The sequence below is a fragment of the Dendrobates tinctorius genome, unplaced genomic scaffold, assembly GCF_039654945.1.
Source record: "Dendrobates tinctorius isolate UK_male_01 unplaced genomic scaffold, ASM3965494v1 ptg000060l, whole genome shotgun sequence".
Lineage (NCBI taxonomy): Eukaryota > Metazoa > Chordata > Amphibia > Anura > Dendrobatidae > Dendrobates > Dendrobates tinctorius.
The window spans coordinates 74,389,239-74,412,295 of NW_027361728.1; the positions used below are offsets into that span (position 1 = coordinate 74,389,239).

The 23,057-nt window shown below is 48.5% G+C and overlaps 2 protein-coding genes across 3 annotated transcripts in view; one reads left to right on the plus strand and one right to left on the minus strand.

Moving 5' to 3' along the window:
• MED12L (mediator complex subunit 12L) overlaps positions 1-23,057 on the minus strand; it is a 1,194,146-nt gene that overhangs the window by 499,428 nt on the left and 671,661 nt on the right.
• Positions 1-23,057, plus strand: part of P2RY13 (purinergic receptor P2Y13) — a 70,252-nt gene that overhangs the window by 30,554 nt on the left and 16,641 nt on the right. The window contains exon 2 of one of the 2 annotated variants that reach the window (XM_073579062.1): positions 7,521-7,769. The gene's annotated coding sequence lies outside the window, so the exon portion shown is untranslated. Of the gene's footprint in view, positions 1-7,520; positions 7,770-11,396; positions 11,517-23,057 lie in introns of those variants that run through there. The other variant, XM_073579061.1, reaches the window with a different exon arrangement.

Genomic DNA, 23,057 nt, shown 5'->3' on the forward strand with positions numbered 1-23,057 from the left:
CAGTCTTTCGTTGATATAACAGTGGGATTCCCTGACTGCTGTGGTCTTGCAACGACACCTCAACATTTGCTGCTGTGCTAACCGGTGGGCTTACAGTGGGGGAAACAATGCAGCGTTGCTGACTACCTTCGTTGTGATCAGTTGCACATGTGGCACTTGAGGTTTGGTGTTGTGTCCACGCTTGCAAGTGCATGCTGGTTAAATGTCTAAGCATGCAACTGGTATTCAAATTTTTCAGATTTTTCCCTCGGCTAAAGGTCTTTGCGCACTTCTTACAGATAACCTTGGCCTGATCATGAGGATTTTGGTCAAAAAAGTGCCACACTGCACTCTTCCTCCTTTGGCAGACATTTTGCGGCCTAGCACGCTGTGATCTTTTGACCCTCTGGACAAGCTGTCCAGCAACTCTTTTGATGTTTGGAACCTGTCTTTGGAGTGCTCCGGGCCTGCCAGATAACAGCTGTTGCGATGTCGATGTCTGCTGTGGATGCTCCTCATCTGAGCTATTGGAAGCAGCACCCTCTTCCCCCAATGGATGCCAATCTGGGTCAACAACTGGGTCATCCATCACCTCCTCTTCTATGTCATGTGCACCTTTCTCTGTGTCACCGTGTATGGTGGTATAGTGAGCGGGAAGGGGCACCTGAGTCTCATCAGGGTCAAAATCTGGCTCTGTACACTGCGAGGACAATGTAGTGCTCTGAGTGAATGTACCAGCAGAATCATCCATCAGTGGCTGTGCATCAGTGCACTCCATGTCAGATTCATCTTGGCCTGGGTAATTCACCATTTCACTTGATAATCCAGGCATGGTATGTGAAAACAGCTCCATGGAGTAATCAGTAGTATGGCCTGCGTCATCCTTCAATCTTGGTTGGGGTGAAGGACACAAGGAAAGGTGTGGTTCATGAACATGAGCCTCCAATGACGACTCAGTGCTTTTACTTTTTACAACTGAAGAAGAGGAGGCGATAGAGCTGGAGGCTGAGTCAGCAATGTAAGACAAAACTTTTTCCTGATGCTCTGGCTTTAAAAGCGGTTTGCCAACTCCTAGAAAACTAAGCGTTCGAGGCCTTATGTAGCCAGACGATGACGCAGGGTCAGCACCTCCTGCATTCGGTCCTATTTTGCTCTTGCCACTACCATCAGATCCACCACCAACACCATCATTACCAGCTGCCAACCCCCGCCCAATTCCACGGCCTCTTCCACCAGCCTTCCTCATTTTTGGTAGAAATGTAGACAAAATCCAACAAACTATATAGTAATGTAAAACAAGGTACAAGGTGTCTATAGGACAGGGGAGATTTAGAATTTCTGCACACACTTGTGGACAGTGGACACTTTTGGATTGTGTGAGGCCCACTGATATCTGAGCGCTATGTGACAGGCTCGATGGCACAGCTGCCTGTGACCAAAGTGACGAGAGGATAATGGAGATTTTGAATCTCTGCGCACACTTTTGGACACTGGACACTTGTGGATTGTGTGAGGCCCACTGATATCTGAGCGCTATGTGACAGGCTCGATGGCACAGCTGTGACCAAAGTGACGAGAGGATAATGGAGATTTTGAATCTCTGCGCACACTTTTGGACACTGGACACTTGTGGATTGTGTGAGGCCCACTGATATCTGAGCGCTATGTGACAGGCTCGATGGCACAGCTGCCTGTGACAAAAGTGACGAGAGGATAATGGAGATTTTGAATCTCTGTGCACACTTTTGGACACTGGACACTTGTGGATTGTGAGAGGCCCACTGATATCTGAGCGCTATGTGACAGGCTCGATGGCACAGCTGTGACCAAAGTGACGAGAGGATAATGGAGATTTTGAATCTCTGCGCACACTTTTGGACACTGGACACTTGTGGATTGTGTGAGGCCCACTGATATCTGAGCGCTATGTGACACGCTCGATGGCACAGCTGCCTGTGACAAAAGTGACGAGAGGATAATGGAGATTTTGAATCTCTGCGCACACTTTTGGACACTGGACACTTGTGGATTGTGTGAGGCCCACTGATATCTGAGCGCTATGTGACAGGCTCGATGGCACAGCTGTGACCAAAGTGACGAGAGGATAATGGAGATTTTGAATCTCTGCGCACACTTTTGGACACTGGACACTTGTGGATTGTGTGAGGCCCACTGATATCTGAGCGCTATGTGACACGCTCGATGGCACAGCTGCCTGTGACAAAAGTGACGAGAGGATAATGGAGAGTTTGAATCTCTGCGCACACTTTTGGACACTGGACACTTGTGGATTGTGTGAGGCCCACTGATATCTGAGCGCTATGTGACAGGCTCGATGGCACAGCTGTGACCAAAGTGACGAGAGGATAATGGAGATTTTGAATCTCTGCGCACACTTTTGGACACTGGACACTTGTGGATTGTGTGAGGCCCACTGATATCTGAGCGCTATGTGACACGCTCGATGGCACAGCTGCCTGTGACAAAAGTGACGAGAGGATAATGGAGAGTTTGAATCTCTGCGCACACTTTTGGACACTGGACACTTGTGGATTGTGTGAGGCCCACTGATATCTGAGCGCTATGTGACAGGCTCGATGGCACAGCTGTGACCAAAGTGACGAGAGGATAATGGAGATTTTGAATCTCTGCGCACACTTTTGGACACTGGACACTTGTGGATTGTGTGAGGCCCACTGATATCTGAGCGCTATGTGACACGCTCGATGGCACAGCTGCCTGTGACCAAAGTGACGAGAGGATAATGGAGATTTTGAATCTCTGCGCACACTTTTGGACACTGGACACTTGTGGATTGTGTGAGGCCCACTGATATCTGAGCGCTATGTGACACGCTCGATGGCACAGCTGCCTGTGACCAAAGTGACGAGAGGATAATGGAGATTTTGAATCTGCGCACACTTTTGGACACTGGACACTTGTGGATTGTGTGAGGCCCACTGATATCTGAGCGCTATGTGACACGCTCGATGGCACAGCTGCCTGTGACCAAAGTGACGAGAGGATAATGGAGATTTTGAATCTCTGCGCACACTTTTGGACACTGGACACTTGTGGATTGTGTGAGGCCCACTGATATCTGAGCGCTATGTGACAGGCTCGATGGCACAGCTGTGACAAAAGTGACTAGAGGATAAGGGAGATTGGATTGCTTTTAAAAAAGAAGTTTGCGGAGCAGTGGGTAAACAGCAATGCCAGCGTGTCAGGAAGCCTTAAAAGGCAGCCCAACAACCAACACCACTGATACACCACTATATAGCCTCCCCTTGCACTGAACACACAGTGACTTGTGTGTTGTGCAGGCCAAATCGCTAGCAGCAGAAGCAGTTTTTTTGTCTTCTTCCCTGCCTAACGCTCTCCCTACAGAATCAGCAGCAACCTCTCCCTATACTAAGATCGGCAGAAATAAGATGGCGGTCGGCGTGCACGCCCTTTTATACCCCCTGTGACGCCCACCAAAGCAAGCCAATCACTTGCATGCCCTTCTGAAAGATGGTGGTGACCCGTGCCTAGGTCATCACGTTGCCCACAGTGTCCGTGGATCCTGATTGGCTGAAAAAGAGTGCAAAACAAACTTTTGAAACGCGACTTTGGCGCGTAAGTCGCCGACCTCGTGGCCGACCTCACCCTAGGGTCGGGTTTCGTTTAATGAAACCCGACTTTGCCAAAAGTCGGCGACTTTTGAATTTTTTCGACCCGTTTCGCTCAACTCTATTTAACACTATGCATTATGGACAGGAATTTGATGTTTTATTACATTTTAAATAGGCAGTATAAAAAAGAGAATCCTAACTATAACTGCATATTGTAGTTATTACTACCCCAACGGGCAGAATTAACAATTAGAGCTCCTAACAGGTTAATAGTTATTTGGATTGTCCGCTACTTTCATTTTGATGATTTGCACTTGGGGCTTATGCATATTTTTGATCTGAGAGCGATCTGACAAAACATCAGATCACACACCAACCAACGTTATTTCATGGGACTGGACAGATGTCAAATCTTTTCCTTGGACAAAGTCTGACTGAGGAAAAAATAGTGCATTGTGCTATTTGCCTCCATACTTGGCCATGCAAGTCAATGAGTTTGTGGAAAATATCAGACTGCACTTAGATGACATCCGAGTACGGTGTGATTTTCATGGAGAGATAGTGTGGAGAAGATGGAGACATTTATTTTCCATCTTCTCCACGTCGGAAAAAATCAGATCACATTGTGATCAAATTCTAATCAGTGTGTGATTAGCATAATCTGTTCAATTCTCTTGGCTGACAGAAAATATGGGTCATCAATATCAGAATCAAATAGCACAGCTACATACACATTCAATTGAATATGCTATGTTATTTTAGCTCAGCACATTGCTTACATCTGCCTGCTATAGAAGCTGCTAATGGGGGGCTGCAACACATAACCCAACCAATCTAATATTGATGCCATATCACTTAGGTCATCTATATCAAAGTAATAGACAACTCCTTTAAAGTGGTTTTCCCACCAACAAAAGTTTGGTTTTTAATAAATAGATCTTGGAATAATAATAATTTCCACAATTGAATGTGACTAAATAAAATGTTCCTGGGCTGAGATTATCTTATAAATGTGCCCCTGCTGTGTAATGGCTGTGTCTGACTGTCCAGAGACAGTCTGAGCTCCTGGCCAGGGGAGGAATCAAAGAGTATACAGTGGGGACAGACAGCATGGGATTACAGCTGATTCTTTCTGTTGGGTAAAACATTTCCCTGATTGTTTTTAAGCAATGTTTTACCTCAAAGAAAGAATCAGCTGTGATCCATTGCTGTAATGTCTGTATACTCTTTTGCTCCCTCCCCTGCCCAGGAGCTGTGGGATGATCAGTCCCTGTTGAGGGCAGAGCAGATTTCTGCAGTGTGCATGCGCTGGACCTCTGACCTTTCCCGGCTCCTGCGCACTGCAGGATTTTGCTCTGCCCTCAACAGGGCAGAGAAGTACACCTGCACAGGAGCACAATGCCGGGGAGTGATGAAGCAAGCAGGAGGGCAGCGTTGCAAGAAGATGGGAGGCGCCGGACCCGGACCTGCGACACCCATAGTAACGGATCATATCGGACCGCACCCCTGGGTGAGTATAATAAAACTCATTTTTCTTCTCTTGCAGGTCAGATTGGGGGCTTATCTACAGCATTATAGAATGCTTGAGATAAGCCCTGAAAGGCGGTGGACATATCTTATAGCGGCCAAAACAGCTGACAGGTTCACTTTAAATATACAACAATGTGCCAGCTATGTTTGTAAGGTAAATTAAAAAACAGGCTTGCGAGAGGTGTATACATAGAGAGCATGTTACATAGCAGGAACAAAATATAATGTCTTTCTGCTGCTGTCACTTGTGATCCTATGACTTCTAGTTGATGTCTCACTTACATCTTATGGTTTCCTACTGAATGAAAAAGAAGAATTCTGCATGTGAAAATGGGAAGGCTGCTTCTCATTTCCATGTGTCCCATTGCAGGGTGCCCTCTAAAGTGACTATCCCAATGAAATTCCTAAGCACAGCCAGAATTATTGTACCTGTGTATGAAATATATCTAAAGTGCTCATAAAGTCAGTCCTGACAGTCATCTTTTACCTAAATATTTGGCCTAGTTATTGCTTTGGTAAGTACTATACTTTACCAGTAAAGAAGAAAACTCAATTAGGGGATAAATAAACTCTCTCTCCCAGAACACCTAACGATCATACATCAATATGTTTCCATAATGAACCAGAGTAAAAGAAGTTTTGCTTTTCTTAGAAATCAATGATACACGTGAAAATAAGAAACGTATCTTATAAGAGAAATCCACTTCTTTCTCTTACTGGACTGATCGTTCATTCTCAAAATTCGCAATTCCCACCTGTGACAGATGACAGTTGGTGCTCATAAAGTTCTATGGAGAACTCTAAAAGTATGGAAATTCCAGGCTCTACCACCCGTAGATGGAGGTGCTCAGGGGGTAAAAGGACATATATGTAATGAAGTAAACCCCGGCACTCAAAATGAAGACAAAGGAATGAATGCAAAAGTGAATTTATTGACACACTGCAAAGGGAACCTAACCAGAGCAACAACACCAACGTTTCGGCATGAAGCCTTTCTCAAGGTAGTTGCATTACTGGTTACAATGAAGCACATGAGCCCGTCACGGCCATCCACTGCAGGCGTCCACCCACCTTCCACTCCTCTCATATAGTGACCCTGTCACTCCTCCACTTACGCACACTCTGTGAAATATATGGAACCTTACCTCCTCTTGTGAAAATTTCCGGTCGTCCTATGTGACCCGTGTCTCTTCATTGTAACCAGTAATGCAACTACCTTGAGAAAGGCTTCATGCCGAAACGTTGGTGTTGTTGCTCTGGTTAGGTTCCCTTTGCAGTGTGTCTATGGAGAACTCTAACTCATTTCAGAAGAACTTGCAGCGGAAATGTCTGAGTCTGGCTCCTCCTCCTCCTTTTTTCATATAATTTTAAAAGCACCAGCTGTCATCTCCTATTTGTGTAATGGGTCTTCAAAAAAATACAGAACTTGCAGATTTTGTCCAAGAATTGAAAGTGAAAGATCAATCGATGAGAAGAAAGAAGCAAATTTCTCTGATTAGATATTTGAAAAAGATGCCTATTTTCATGGGCAATATTGATTTCTAAAGTTAAATGTACAACCAAGGTTACTCTATACATCCTATGACATAGTGTTTGCATTATGCACATGTTGGTAATTTGTGTGATGTAAGGAAATGTCTATGGTTTGCACAGTCCTGATTCACAGGTCTTGCGAAAGTTACCGTGTAGGGAGAGCATTAGGAATCAGTTTCTCTTTTCGGAGAAAGACGAGGTGACATTTCAAAAACACAGTGGACTTCCTATGGCTCCATAGTGAGAGATAAGGGGTCTGCTAATATTTTGTAAACTGTACCCAAAAAATGAAATGTAGACACTGGTCCTCTTTTTTAATAAATGAGATCCATTGTTTATCCTATACATTCATAGAAATGTCAGGGAGTGTATAAAGACCTGGGTGAAGGAAAGCCTCGCTAAAGCCCTGGTATATATAAGTCTGCACAGTTTATCTGATTTACGTCTATGACACTTCACATCCATAATGAAAGGGAATGCTGTTCTCTATAATTCCTTGTGGTTCGTGTACAGTAAACTATTGCTGCACCCCAGGAAACTATAACTCTAAGAAGAGATTTATCTGAAAGTGAATTATGCCATAAGAAAAGTTTTCATAAATGTTTCCGTTTTCTCCCTGAAAATAACCTATGTTATGTTCTAGAAAAATGCTTTGTCACTTACTGCAGGCAAAGTGCAAATCTGATGAATGACTTCCCTTCTCCCGATGCTCATGAACCCGTAGCATAAAGAATATCCCGAGCAGGGTGGATCATGAGCCTTTCAGCAAGTTTGGGATATTCTCGTAATGCTACAGATTATGTATATGGTTGTGACCGGCGTCCTTGGATGTATTTTCATTTTTTTTTTCTTTTATTCATTTAGTAGGCTTTTAAAAGATTCACAAGGGAAGTCCTTCCTGAAACGCAAGTGCATTTGAGAAAGGCGAAGCAGCTTTGAGCGAGCACCGACAGCGCAGCAGAGGCCGTACAATAACCTGTCGATCTGCTTAGTATTTAAAAGGAAGCAGAGGAACACCAAAAAGTTATTCTGCTTTTCTGAAAATACACCCCAAAAGCAGAGAGGAAGCCAGAGAACCACTTCTGATTAAGGATAATAGAGCATTCAGCACCGGTAAGGCATCCATTATGTGATTTTAACTAAAATCCTGTTCAAAAGGTATTCTGTTATTTCATTTTTTTTGTCTTGTTTAACATACACTATGTACAATAAGCTTATCTAAAGATAAAGTTGAGAGGCACACGATTTTCTATAAAGCTGTGTAAAAAGTACCGTAGATATAGACATGGATGGATAGACAGACAAAGTTGAAGCCAAAAGTTTACATACATCCGCTTCTGTTAAGTACTGAAGTGTCAGAATAATACTAAAGACAATTATTTCTGCTTTTTTGCTTTTCATCTCATTCCCAGCAGCTCACTTTACATTCACGCAGTAAGTATTTGGTAGCATTTGGTGACATTGGTCAAATTTTTCATGTAGCCTTCCAAAAGATTTTCACAATAAGGGCTCATACTCACTTGCGAGAGACTCGCACGATTCTCGTGCTAGTCTCTCTTGAAAACCTGGCAGTGCCACCGGCACTCTGACCAGAGCGTGCAGCTGCATAGAAATACATGTAGCTGCATGCTCTGGTCCCAATGCCGGCGGCTGTGCCAGGTTTTCAAGCGAGAGACTAGTACGAGAACCATGCGAGTCTCTCACAAGTGAGTATGAGCCCTAAGTTGCTGGAATTTAGGTCCGTTCCTTCTCAGAGATCTGATTTATGGAGTCAGGTTTGTAGGCATCCATGCTTGTAAATCACTATTTGCTTAATGTTTAAAGAACGTATCCATTTCCAGACCACCATAGACTTTAAATGTCCAACTGGTCCTTTTTTTTTACCCTGCATTAATTCTCTAAAACACCACTGCATAGAAGTGCACAGGGCCGGACTGGGACTAAAATTCATCCCTGGCATTTGAAGTTACACAGGCCCACTAGTCACATGGTGACTATATAATATCTTTGTACACTTGTAGGTTACAAGAAGTGAGAGGAGATTAACACGACTATATAACATGTAGTCACAGCTGTGTCCAGTATTTCAGCTCAGTCCTATTTATTGCTTTTAGGTACAGTACTCCTCCCAAATCTCTGTCCCCTTTTGTACACACGGTGACAGAATTCCTGGCAGAACTGCTATCCATTGGGCAACCAGACCCCCTGGTCATAACTGCCCCTATCATACCTCCCAACTTTTGAGGAAGGGTAAGAGGGACAAAGACTGCGGCCACACCCATTCGCACCCATTTAGCACTGCTGATCACACTGACTTATACTGAGGGCACAGTGGCTGGCATTATGGGCACACTGACTGGCACTAAGGAAGAGAGAAAACAGAGAGAGAAAAAAGAAAAAAGAGAAAGAAAGAAAGAGGGGAAAAAAGAAAGAAAGAACAGAGAGAGACAGTGAAAGAACAGAGAGAGAAAGAAAGAGGGGAAAGAAAGAACAGAGAGAGACAGAGAAAGAATAGAGAGAGAAAAAAAGAGGGGAAAGAAAGAACAGAGAGACAGAGAAAGAATAGAGAGAGAAAGAAGTAAAGAAAAGAAAGAAAGAACAGAAAGAAAGAGAGGAAAGAAAAAGAAAGAAAAAGAAAGAAAGAGGGGAAAGAAAGAACAGAGAGAGAGAGAAAGAAAAAAGAAAGATTAGAGAGAGAAAGAAAGAACAGAGAGAGAGAAAGAAAATGAGGGAAAGACAGAACAGAGAATGAGAAAGAACAGAGAAAGAAAGAAAAAGAGAGAAAGAAATAAAGAAAGATTCTATAAAGATACTATAGCAGCCCGGCTCCCATTGTAGTGCCCACCTGAGCCTCCCGATGCAGGACATATCATGATCCGCTCACATGGCCGGCATCCCCGATTTCAAGGCGATCCTGCTGTCTGCGCTGTCGAAGGAGGACACGGTGATGGATCTGAAGCATTCCTGGTTCTGTTACAATCTCCTCAAGAAATTATCTCATTTCCGGTCAGCTTCAAGCACATCACTTCAGGTGTAACATCACGTGTGTGTTTTAAAATGCTACTCGGGGCTCCGCCGTGTACTCCTGTGTCCGTGGGAAAAGCCCGCTTTGTATGCTTCGTACACACTTGGCTCCGCTCCGTTCATCCCGTACACATATGGCTCCGCTCCGTATACCCCAAACACACGCGGCTCCGCTCCGTACACCAAGTACACACGCGGCTCCGCTCCGTACACCTTGTACACGCGGCTCTGTTCCGTACACCTCATACACACACGGCTCCTCTCCATACACTTCGTACACACGCGGCTCCGCTCCGTACACCTCGTACACACGGCTCCGCTCCGTACACCTCGTGCATGCGGCTCCGCTCCATACACCTCGTATACGCGGCTCCGTTCCGTACACCTCGCACACACACGGCTCTGCTCCATACACCTCGTACACACACAGCTCCGCTCCGTACACCTCGTACACGCAGCTCCGTTCCGTACACCTCGCACACACACGGCTCCGCTCCATACACCTCGTACACACACGGCTCCGCTCCGTACACCTCGTGCACGCGGTTCCGCTCCGTACACCTCGTGCATGCGGCTCCGCTCCGTATACCTCGTGCACGCGGCTCCGCTCCGTACACCTCGTGCACACGGCACCGCTTCCTACACCTCGTGCACGCGGCTCTGTTCCGTACACCTCATACACACACGGCTCCGCTCTGTACACCTCGTACACGCGGCTCTGCTTCGTACACCTCGTGCACACGGCTCTGTTCCATACACCTCATACGCAGACGGCTCTGCTCCGTACACCTCGTACACACACGGCTCCGCTCCGTACACCTCGTACACGCGGCTCCGCTCCATACACCTCGTGCACGCGGCTCCGCTCCATACACCTCGTGCACGCGGCTCCGCTCCATACACCTCGTGCACGCGGCAACCGCTTCATACACCTCGTGCACACACGGCAACCGCTTCATACACCTCGTGCACGCGGCTTTGTTCCGTACACCTCATACACACACGGCTCCGCTCCGTACACCTCGTACACGCGGCTCCGCTCCGTACACCTCGTACACTCGGCTCCGCTCCGTACACCTCGTACACACGCGGTTCCGCTCCGTACACCTCGTATACACGCGGCTCCGCTCCATACACCTCGTACACACGCGGCTCCGCTCCGTACACCTCGTACACGCGGCTCCACTCCGTACACCTCGTACACTCGGCTCCGCTCCGTACACCTCGTACACACACGGTTCCGCTCCGTACACCTCGTATACACGCGGCTCCGCTCCATACACCTCGTACACACGCGGCTCCACTCCGTACACCTCGTACACGCGGCTCCACTCCGTACACCTCGTACACGCGGCTCTGTTCCGTAAACCTCGTACACACACGGCTCCGCTCCATACACCTCGTACACACACGGCTCCGCTCCGTACACCTCGTACACACAAGGCTCCGCTCCGTACACCTCATACACATACGGCTCCGCTCCGTACACCTCGTACACACACGACTCCGCTCCATAAACCTCATACACACACTGCTCCGCTCAGTACACCCCATACACATACAGCCCTGCTACATCTACCCTGTAAACCCCTCCTGACCCCAACACATACTTATCTCATCCAGCACCATGACAACAGCCAACAGCACAGCAGAGTCTTGCAGACACCAAGAGGCAAGGCTGTGCGCACAGGACCTGTGATGAGGTCACAGGAGGGGCGGAGTCAGGGGTCACATGATCAGGGGTCTGGACAAAGGCTCCTGATCATGTGACCCACTGACTCCTCCCCTCATGTGACCTCATCACAGGTCCTGCGAACAGAGAAGGCAAGCGACACTGTGAGTGGCTGCGGGGGCGGGGGGGTCTCATGCTACGGCGAGGATGGGGTGCGTGGGGGGAGGCATGGTGGCTTATCTCCCTGCAGTGCGGGAGGAACTTGGAAACTATCACCGCCGTGCCCGCAGAGGGCCGGCGGCAGGAGCAACAGTGGCCGCAGCCGCTGGCAAGCGGCCAGATGATCGGGCGCTGCCGCCCGCGGCCCACATGACAGCGGCCCAGCGGGAAAATGCCCGGTTGGTTATATTGCCAATCCGGGCCTGGGAGTGCAGATACATGCGATCCTGTAGCGGAAGGAGCAGAGATCCAGCTGCCAGAGACAGCCAGAGTCCAAATGTAGAAGGCAGAGATGATTTATTACCATCTGTGCCTTCTCCATCATTGTGTACACAGCTCTTAACAAGCGCTATGTATGCAGTAATAGGAATAACTGATAGCACTATATCCTCCATACACAATGTGATCACTGTGTATTGGGAGGGAGCATGAGTTTCTGGGTCCTAGTAGATCAAACAGTTGTAGTATTGTGATGGTTTCACCCCTCAGTGTGTCTGAAATACAGTTATTGACAGCTCAGCCATCCAATCTGTTACAGGGGCATGCTGAGCTGTCAGTGTGTCGTTTGACAGCTTGACTATCCAATCTGAGACTGGAAGGCTATGGCTGTCTCCAATTGTTCATTATCTCAGATGATTGCCATGCTACTTAACTGAGCTGGTTCTCCCAGACCACTGCCAGACATACATACAGCCAAGTGTGGTTTGTTTCCTCTGTGTCATAAGTTCTGTATGTTGATCTTTCGTTGCTTGATCTTGGACCTCGTTCTGACCATCCATCTGTTTACCCCTTCTAGTCTGATCTGCTCTCCTGATATTCTGACCTCGGATTGTTACCTGACCATGCTTTTGTCTCTTTGTTTTGTTTATGACATACCCTGGCTTCTTACCTAGGACTCCTTGATTATCCTGACTCACTGCTTGGCTGTAAGAAGTGACTAGCGTCACCTTTCATCTGGCCAATACATTTTCCTTTTTTACCAGTATGTATCCTGTTCACACACTGTGTGACCAGGTGGCAAATTTGATGTAGATGACTCAGGATCTGGCTAAGGAATGCCAGAATCTGCAGTCATCGCAATATCAGTTGCAGGGCCAGATACATAATTTGATGAAGACCTTCTATAGCCCTCCACTGCCAGCAGTGGCTGTGATGTCAGGATCCTTTGATGTACAGTTGGTCTCTCCTGAACCTGTGATATCCCTCCCTCATAAATCTGTGGGAGAGAAAGACCAGTTTTCTGCTGAATGGATTTTGGCTGACACCTTTTTTTTTTACAGTTTAGGTGTGATATATGATGAACCTGACAGAATCCAGATCGCTGATGTCACGGTTCCACCCCTCACTGTGTCTGGGATGCAGTTACTGACAGCTCGGCCATCCAGTGTGGTACAGGGGTGTGCTGAAATGGTCAGTACTTTGATTGACAGCTTGGCCCTCCAATCTGGTACGGGGACATGCTGAGCTGTCAATGCATTGATCCACAGCTATCCAATCTGCGACTGTTAGGTGTCGGCTATCTTCATGTGTTCATTATTCCAGTTAATGGCCATGCTTCTTAACTAAGCTGTGTCTCCTAAAACTCTGCCAGACATGCATTCAGCGTGTGAGTCTGACCTCAGAACGTTACCTGACTACACTTTTGTCTCTTCCTTCTGTTTATGACGTACCCTCCTGGCTTCTGACCTTGGCCTCCTTGACCACATTACGTCTGGTCGATATGTTTTTCTTTTTCGCCAGTATGGATCCTGTTCACACGCTTTGTGACCAGGTGGCAAATTTGATGCAGATGTCTCAGGATCTGGCGAAGGATTGTCAGAGTCTGGAGTCATCGCAATATCAGTTGCAAGGTCAGAAAAATAACTTGATGATGACCCCTCATAGACCCCCACTGTTGGCAGTCTGTGACGTTAGTACCCTCTGATGTACAGTTGGTCTCCCCCAAACCTATGATGTCCTTCCCTGAAAAATTTTTTTAAGATAGAGAGACCAGTTTAGGGTATTCAAGGAGAGTTATTTTTTACCCTGTGCCCCTGGTCATCAGGGGAGGAGTTCCAGCAGGTGGGAATAATCATGTCCCTACTGCGAGGGGTCCTCAGACCAGGGCTTTTTTTGTCCCCACAAGCCCTAGGACGGTCTTTTGTTGATGCCTTTATTGACAGTTTATGTCTGATATCTGGCGAACTTGACAGATTCCAGGTTGCTGAGGCTAAGATCCGTGAGAGACATGGTTAACAGTAGGCCGCATGTTATACTTCCCCGGAGCAAGTACATTTAGCCGAGATTACAGGTGTCAGTCTTCGCGTTGCTGAGAGAAGATGGAGACAAGATCTCGGACTCTGTTTATACTCTGGACATTTTCTTAAAGGGAAGCTGTCACCCCATTTTTGCCCCATTAGCTGGGGCCACCGCCATCAGGGGCTTATCTACAGCATTCTGTAATGCTGTAGATAAGCCCCCGATGAAACCTGAAAGATAAGAAAAAGAGTTAGATTATATTCACCCCAGCGTTCGATCCGGTCCGATGGGTATCGCCGTCCTGTCCGGCGCCTCCCATCTTCGTACAATGATGCCATCCTCCATGCTTCTCCCTTGGCTCCTGCGCATGTGTATGCGGCGCCCCTGAGGGTTCAGTCGCCACATAAGTACTGCACCTGCTCCTGAGGTGTGGTACCCCACCATTCAGGTAAGGTTGAGACACCCGACCACGCTCCAACACCTGCATCCCACACAACATAGTAGTGTAGCAAAGCACCCTTTGGTGGCTCCCTGCTTGAAACACGAAGCGTGCTGGGAGGTGGTGGAGTTTAATTTTACACTCAAAAGAGCGGGAAGAGATGAGGTTTAGGTCGTTCAGTCAGTCAGTCAGTCCGTGAGTGAGTGGCTGAGCAGTCTGACAGGGAAGTGAGAGAGAGAAGATCCCCAGAGAGGGATGGATGAAGGAAGTGCTGCAGCCGACCTCAATGATCTGGGTCTGCTGGCACAGGGAAGAGACATTAGAACGAAAGCCTGATACTCCATATGAAAGAAAAGATTGTACGGAACGTAAGGAGAAAAGGAGGACTAAGGATTATTGTTAGAGGAGAACTCTTCCCAAGTTCACAGCGCAAGGCCGGGGTCCGGTCCCCAAAGTTGTATGGATACTAATGGTCCTGCAGCAGACACCGCAGGAATAGAAGTAGTGACCACTTTATTCCCACACCAGACTTGGGGGCACAACAGCAACGTGTGTGAGCCGGGACTAGGTAGAAGGAGTCCCGGAAGCAGGCTACAGCTGTCTGCCGTACAAGTAGAATTCATAGGAACATCTGACAGGAGGAACTCCAGTGTAACTCAGTACTGTGAGTACTTCACTAAAAGGCGCTAAGAGGGAGATGTTCAGAAAAGGCACATATGTTGGTGGAGTGTTGGAAAGAAGTACTTCATCTTGCCTGGAAGTTGGCTGAGCTCCTGACCCGGAGGACACGGCACGGATGCGGGCACCTGTACCACAACAGACTGTGAGTAAAGCTTTGGAACTACATGCCCTGGTGTCCTCCACTTATTCCTGCGTCAACCTACTCAGCACTGCTGCATCTCCAACGCCTGACACTACACCATCTACGTGTCACTTTACCTACACTGTCCTGGGACTTCAGCCCTGCCTGTGGAGGGCTATAACATCTCTGCTGCACCCCACCATCTGTCCCAGAGGAGCTGTCTGCAGCATCGGCTTAACATCTTCATTGCCGAACACCACAGGTGGCGTCACGAATCACTTATAAACTTTCATCACCATAAGCACACTGAAGCAACCCCTTTTACAATGGAGCCCCAGGGCCATGGACCGGGTCACTGCTGCCATGACAACTCCCGTTGAGAAGATCAACCGGCCCGGTACCGAGTACCCCACTGCCCTGGCATGTGAGGGCGCTCCAAATTGGCATCACGAACAGGATGACGAGACCCGGTGCCACCGGGTTCTGTGTGCCTATGATTTATTGGACTTAACAGCTTGTGAAAATGTGCAGAATAACCAATTTGATAGACTGTAAAATGAACTCTAAAAATGGCCGCTGCCACGGTGAAGAAGGGTGTGACAACATGGGTGGTCATAAGAAAAGACCGCGAAGTGTCCTGTGCCTCCCCTGTCTGAACTTCTATGCGACAGCAACATGGCCCACCCCCCGAGGGGTTTGTATACTGTCATGGTATGGAGGAGTAGGAAGAAGACGCCGCCCCCAGAAGGAAGAGCGGGAGCCGGTGGCGGGAAAAGAGTCGAGACAGGAAGAGAAAGGAGAGAACGCCATGATGGAAGGAGAGAGGAGGCCTGAAGAGCGAAGGGAGGTTAAGCTGAACCTCCCCAGTGCAATGGTTGAAGGCTCCGATCTGGCTTCCCATCTGGGCCGTCAACAGCTGGAGGATGAGATTACCCGGCTGACTCACGAACTGCAGCTGAAGCAGGAGGCGCTCTGGATGAAGAAATGGCAGCACACCCTGGAGGGGCCACCACCAGCGGTACCCCAGTCACCGGTACCCGCCACTGCTGCACCAGATCTCCCCCAGGCAAACCCTGTGGATCTTGCGGCCGCCGCCATATCACCGGTAGCATCTATCACCGCCTCCCCGCTGTCACCGTCGCTGGGAGAGGCCTGTCTGGAGGAGTTGTCTGAGGGCCTGGGAGCTGAAGTGGAGGAAGTAGAGCTCCTGCCTGGACCTGACGCGACTGCGCAGGTCCCACCGGAGACCCCCGCGGACCCGGAGCCGCCATCTGCTCCACCATCGTCCCCGACCTTGGGTCCGGCAGCGCCGGTGAACGTCGTACACCTCCGGGAGGCTCCAGGTATGACCACCACCCCTCCCAACGGGCTGCCCCTTGAGTTTTCGGGTACTGAGGCCGGCATGCTTGAACTCCACATGGGACAATTAAATGAGCTGTGCCCTCAATTCCGAAGCACTAAGCTTACTGAGATGGGGAAGTGGAAGAAGTCCCTGCTGAGAAGAGTCAGGCTGGAACAAACGCGTCCCATTCGACATCTTCTGATCTCCGCAGAAGAGTCTGAGCAGCTGATGGGTGTCACCGTACATCATGGGTTTCCTTTGCCACAGATTCAGAACAGGTACCCACAGACACCGGTACCACCAGATGTCAGGCCAAAAACCAAGATAGTAGTGCCGGTAAACGCAGTACCATCTGAAATGACAGAACAATATCCCTTGGTACCAGCTGCAACTTGTCATGATCCAGGACGGGATTTCGCTTTGACCCGTCCTGGTTAGACTATGGGTTAATTGTGCTGCCTCTCTCTGGCAGCAGGAGGCTATTTAGTGCTCACTGGACCTAGGTCCGGTGTCAGTTATACTCCTGCCCTCGGCTGAGTTAAGTGACCTCTTGTATACGTGTGCCTTGTGCCTGATATCTTGCTTGCTTGTGTGGTTTTGATTTGGTTCTGTCCCTGTTACGAGTTCTGCCTGACCCTCTTGTACTGCGCTACCTCTCGTGTATGACTCTCTGCTTGTGACCCGACTCCTCTCTGCTCGTCCCCTTGGTACCGCACCGCCCTCTTGTGTATGACCTTTGGCTCTGTCTGACTACCCGTCTGTTTGTCCCTCTGTAGCTCGTTTGCCCGTACTGCTGTGACCTCTGTTTTGCCTGACTCTGAGTTGTTGTGTGGTGTCCTGTCCTATCTGAATACAGGACGCTAAGCCCCGCCCCCTTGCTGTCACATGACCATAGGTCCCGTGCAGACTATTCAGTTTCAGTGTCCGCAGGTCCTATGCCTCTTTACTTTCCAGCGCTGACTGGACCCTGACACTATTAGCCTGAAGCACGCATGGTCACCTCTGCTGCCCACTCCACAGGTATCTTTTAGCACTGCTTCTGTACTCAGGACACGCGCACTAGCTCTATGAGCAAGTGCAGTGCGGTGTCTCTGACATTATAACTGACCCATACCATTTTTTTTTCTCTGCTCCCATTCACCTGTGTGTGTGATGGATCCTGTGCACACTCTTTCTGAGCAGGTTAAGCATCTGACGCAGATGTCTCAGAAACTCTTTGGAGAACAAAGAGTCCTGGCTCAGTCTCAGCAGCTGATCGCCGACACTGTGCAGGGGGTTCTTTCATTGGGGGCTCGGGATGTTACATTAGTTTCCCCTGAGTCTCCGGTTAAGTTACCAGATACCTTTTCTGGAGATAAAAATGACTTCAGAGTTTTCAAGGAAGGCTGTAAGCTTTTTTTTTCCTTAAGACCACACTCTTCTGGGGATGAAAGTCAGAGAGTGGGGGTCATTATGTCTCTGTTAAGGGGAGCCCCCCAAGCTTGGGCTTTCTCCCTTCCTACCACGGCCCCTGAGCGTATGACTGTGGATGCATTTTTTGAGGCCCTGGGGCATATTTATTATGAGCCTGATCGGGTGCGTATGGCTGAGGACAGGCTGATGAATGTTTGCCAGGGGAAACACTCAGCCGAGTGGTTTTGCTCAGAGTTCAGACGCTGGGCTGCTGAGGTCTGCTGGAACGACGCCGCTCTCCGGGGGTTGTTCCGTAGAGGCCTGTCTGAGCATCTGAAAGACGCCTTGGCTCTCCACCCCCCACCTGATGCCCTGGAGGAAGCTATGACACAGGCCGTCCGAATGGATCGCAGGTTACGGGCAAGGGGAGTGATACAAACCGAGACTTCATTATTCTCCCAAGGAAGGGGAGCCAGTTCTTCATTGAAAATCACGGAGATGGGAACCATCAACCTTAAGGAGGAAGAAAGGAGACAACGGCACGTGAGAAAATGCTGTGTTCACAGTGGCGAGTCTGGACATTGGAAAAAGGATTGCCCCTCCCGGCCACTAACCAACAAGCGACTGAGCCCGGGTGATTATCGTGGAAGTCACCCAGGCTCTCAGGTACCCTTTTCTGCATTTTCTAAAATGTCATTTCAAGTGGAACTTTGTTGTGGGGGTGTCTCCACATCCACTCCTGCCTTCGTGGATTGCGGTTCATCATTGAACTTTATTGACTCTGACTTAGTGGCCAGGTGTAAGTTAGGGACAGTTAGGTTGGAAACTCCGATTCACCTTGTTGCTATTGACAAAACACCACTGGTTAAGAATGACATTGTGTTTTGTACTGAAGAGTTTCTCCTTAAAGTGAGTTCCTTACACCAGGAACGTATTTCATGTTTTGTAATGAACAACCTGCCTGCGGGACTGGTGTTGGGGTTCCCCTGGTTACAGCTGCATAATCCTGTGATTAATTGGGAATCTCGGGATATTGTTAAATGGGGTCCCTATTGCTCTGAGAAATGTCTTGTTTCTGTGTCTGTGTCGTCCGTGGGTCTAGAAGGCATTCCGGAGTGCCTGATAGATTATACTGACGTTTTCTCCGAAAAAGAGGCTGAGGTTTTACCTCACCGCCCATTTGATTGTGCCATTGACCTGGTTCCAGGTGCTAAATTGCCCAAAGCCCGCCTGTATAACCTCTCGGGTCCGGAACGGGCTGCGATGAAGGAATATATTTCCGAGAGCCTCCGTAAGGGACATATTCGTCCTTCTGTTTCTCCTGTGGCGGCAGGGTTCTTTTTTGTAAAAAAAAAAGACGGTGGTTTGCGCCCATGCCTCGATTTTCGTGAGTTAAATAAAATAACTGTGAGGAATACTTATCCCCTTCCACTTATTCCTGATTTATACAATCAGTTGTCCGGAGCTAAGTGGTTTTCAAAATTAGATCTACGGGGAGCGTATAACCTTATCCGAGTCCGGGACGGAGATGAATGGAAGACCGCTTTTCTCACTACTGAAGGGTTGTTTGAAAATTTGGTCATGCCCTTCGGCCTGACCAACGCTCCAGCGGTCTTCCAAAATTTCATAAATCATGTGTTCTCCGATTTGATTGGACGTTTTATGGTGGTGTATTTGGATGACATTTTAATCTACTCGCCTGATAAACAGACTCACATTGGTCATGTTCGGGCAGTTCTCCAAAGGCTCAGGGAGAACTGTCTGTTTGCTAAACTTGAAAAATGTTTATTTTTTGTTCAGGAACTGTCCTTTCTGGGGTTCATCATGTCTGCTGAAGGGTATCGCATGGATCCTAATAAGGTGCAGGCCATTCTCGAGTGGGTTCAACCGTGTGATTTGAAGGGTCTGCAACGTTTCCTAGGGTTCGCTAATTATTATCGGAAATTTATAAGGGGGTTCTCACAGGTGGTTAAACCCCTCACAGACATGACTCAAAAGGGGGCCGATATCAAGAATTGGTCAACCGCAGCGGTAGCGGCATTTCAGTTTTTGAAAAAATGTTTCATGTCGGCCCCGGTTCTTATCCAACCGGACCCCTCTGAACCATTTATTGTTGAGGTAGACGCCTCAGAGGTGGGGGTGGGGGCGGTATTGTCCCAGGGACCCATCACTTTGACCAATTTAAGACTTTGCGCCTTTTTCTCAAAGAAGTTCTCCCCTGCGGAGAGAAACTATGATGTGGGGAATCGGGAACTTCTGGCCGTAAAATTGGCTTTTGCAGAATGGAGGCATTTTTTGGAGGGGGCTGTTCATCCTATAACGGTAATCACGGACCACAAAAACCTAGCTTACATTGAGTCGGCTAAAAGGTTGACTCCCAGACAGGCTAGATGGTCACTTTTTTTTTCCCGATTCAACTTCTCGATCACTTTTCGACCAGGATCCAAGAATATCAGAGCGGATGCGTTGTCACGCAGTCTTGATCCGGTGTCCCCCCCGGAACCTCCATCCTCCATTCTTCAGCCTGGGGTGGTGGTGGCAGAGGTTTCTAATGTGTTGGAATGGGAGATTCGAGAAGCCCAGGCTCTTGCACCTCCAGCTAAGCCGTTGGATAAACTTTTTGTGCCAGCTCAGTTTCGTCTCAAGGTCCTCCAGGAGTTCCATGACTCAGTTCTGGGTGGACATCCAGGGATCTCAGCGACCCGGAAGGCCATTGCTAGAATATTCTGGTGGTCTTCTTTAGCCTCTGATGTTGGGGAGTATGTGTCTGCGTGTGAGGTTTGTGCCCGTGTGAAAACTCCCCATAACCGGCCGGCCGGGGAATTGGTACCACTGCCAATTCCTGAGAGACCATGGACTCATCTGTCCATGGATTTCATCACCAACCTTCCCCCTTCCAAGGGTAATACCGTGGTCTGGGTCGTAGTGGACAGGTTTAGTAAGCAGGCACATTTTGTACCTTTGGCAGCTCTACCTAATGCGGAAACATTGTCCAGATTGTTTGTGGAGCATGTGGTGCGGTTGCATGGGGTACCCCTGAATGTGGTGTCTGATAGGGGAGTGCAGTTTGTGTCCAGATTTTGGAGAGCTTTTTGTAGGAGGTTGGGTATTGGTCTGTCCTTTTCATCCGCCTACCATCCAGAGACTAATGGGCAGACTGAGCGGACCAATCAGTCTCTGGAGCAAATTCTGCATTGTTTGACCTCAGCCCGACAGGATGATTGGTGTTCTGTGTTACCATTGGCTGAGTTTGCATTTAACAACCGCACTAACCAGTCTACAGGTACATCTCCTTTTTTTTGCAATTATGGGTTTCATCCTCATTTTGGAGAATTTTCCCGCTTGAATTCTGGGTGTCCTGGGGCGGATGAGACGATCCAGCGGTTGGGGGAGGTATGGCGGGAGGTCCAGAATAACATTACGAAGGCCCAGGACAAATTTAAATTTTTTGCGGACAAAAAACGATCCGTGGGTCCAGTGTTTCAGGTCGGAGATAAGGTATGGTTATCCACCAAAAATATAAGGCTCAAGGTCCCCTCTGCGAAGCTTGGACCCAAGTTTATAGGTCCCTATGTAATTACCGAAGCAGTTAACCTGGTGGCTTTTCGGTTGAGTCTTCCGCCATCTCTAAGGATCCCTAATGTTTTCCATAAGGCCCTTTTGAAACCTGTGATTTCCAGTGGGGAGGGATCATCATCTTCCCCGACACCGGTTCTGGTAGATGGGCAGGCTGAGTACGAGGTGGAACGAATTGTCGACTCCAGGTTGGTCCGTCGCGCCCTTCAGTATCTGATACATTGGAAGGGCTACGGTCCTGAGAAACGCTTGTGGGTTCCTGCTCGATCAGTTCATGCGGATCGGTTGATCCGAGCCTTTCACACCAAGTACCCTGAGAGACCTGGGGGTCCGGTGGCCCCCCATTGAGAGGAGGGTATTGTCATGATCCAGGACGGGATTTCGCTTTGACCCGTCCTGGTTAGACTATGGGTTAATTGTGCTGCCTCTCTCTGGCAGCAGGAGGCTATTTAGTGCTCACTGGACCTAGGTCCGGTGTCAGTTATACTCCTGCCCTCGGCTGAGTTAAGTGACCTCTTGTATACGTGTGCCTTGTGCCTGATAACTTGCTTGCTTATTCGGTTGTGATCTGGTTCTGTCCCTGTTACGAGTTCTGCCTGACCCTCTTGTACTGCGCTACCTCTCATGTATGACTCTCTGCTTGTGACCCGACTCCTCTCTGCTCGTCCCCTTGGTACCGCACCGCCCTCTTGTGTATGACCTTTGGCTCTGTCTGACTACCCGTCTGTTTGTCCCTCTGTACCTCGTTTGCCCGTACTGCTGTGACCTCTGTTTTGCCTGACTCTGAGTTGTTGTGTGGTGTCCTGTCCTATCTGAATACAGGACGCTAAGCCCCGCCCCCTTGCTGTCACATGACCATAGGTCCCGTGCAGACTATTCAGTTTCAGTGTCCGCAGGTCCTATGCCTCTTTACTTTCCAGCGCTGACTGGACCCTGACACTATTAGCCTGAAGCACGCATGGTCACCTCTGCTGCCCTGCTCCACAGGTATCTTTTAGCACTGCTTCTGTACTCAGGACACGCGCACTGGCTCTATGAGCAAGTGCAGTGTGGTGTCTCTGACACAACTCCTGCAGAGTCACAGGCAACAGAGATACCGCCAGCAGCAGATGACGTGTTACCCTCACAGGCAGCAGTTACTTCTGCTGCCATTCCATTAACACCAGCGGATACCAACCGCACTCCAGGAGAAAAGGAGCACCTGCAGTTTGTAACCAGCCGGCAGAAAGAGGATGCTCTGAAGTTCTCCCCTGGAAGCAGCCAATGCAACCCGCTTCCAACACCCCAGGAAGGGAACACTAACACCAAAGATGAATAACTAACTTTTGTTACCAAGGAGGGTATTAGCACCATTGTGCCTGGTTTTTCTGGGTTTTTTTTTTGTTCATCATGTTTTTCCCATTTAACTGTTTCCAGTTTTTTTTTTGTTGCCCAGTCTAGTTGGCAGCCTTTACACTTGAACTGTGGAGATCATGGACCCTGAGTGATCCAGAACTGTCATGTACATAGTTTGCACCTCTTTAGGTGCTCTCTCTTGGTTTTACATAGGACTTTCCTGGAATAAGGACTACCTCATTTCCTTGTTGAATAGGGACATTTCAAGACGTGTCGGCTGGACCAGTGTCTACTCTTTATAGAATTGCACTTAAAGAAAAAAATGATGATGCTTAGTATTTTTGTAATAAAGAAGTAAATAG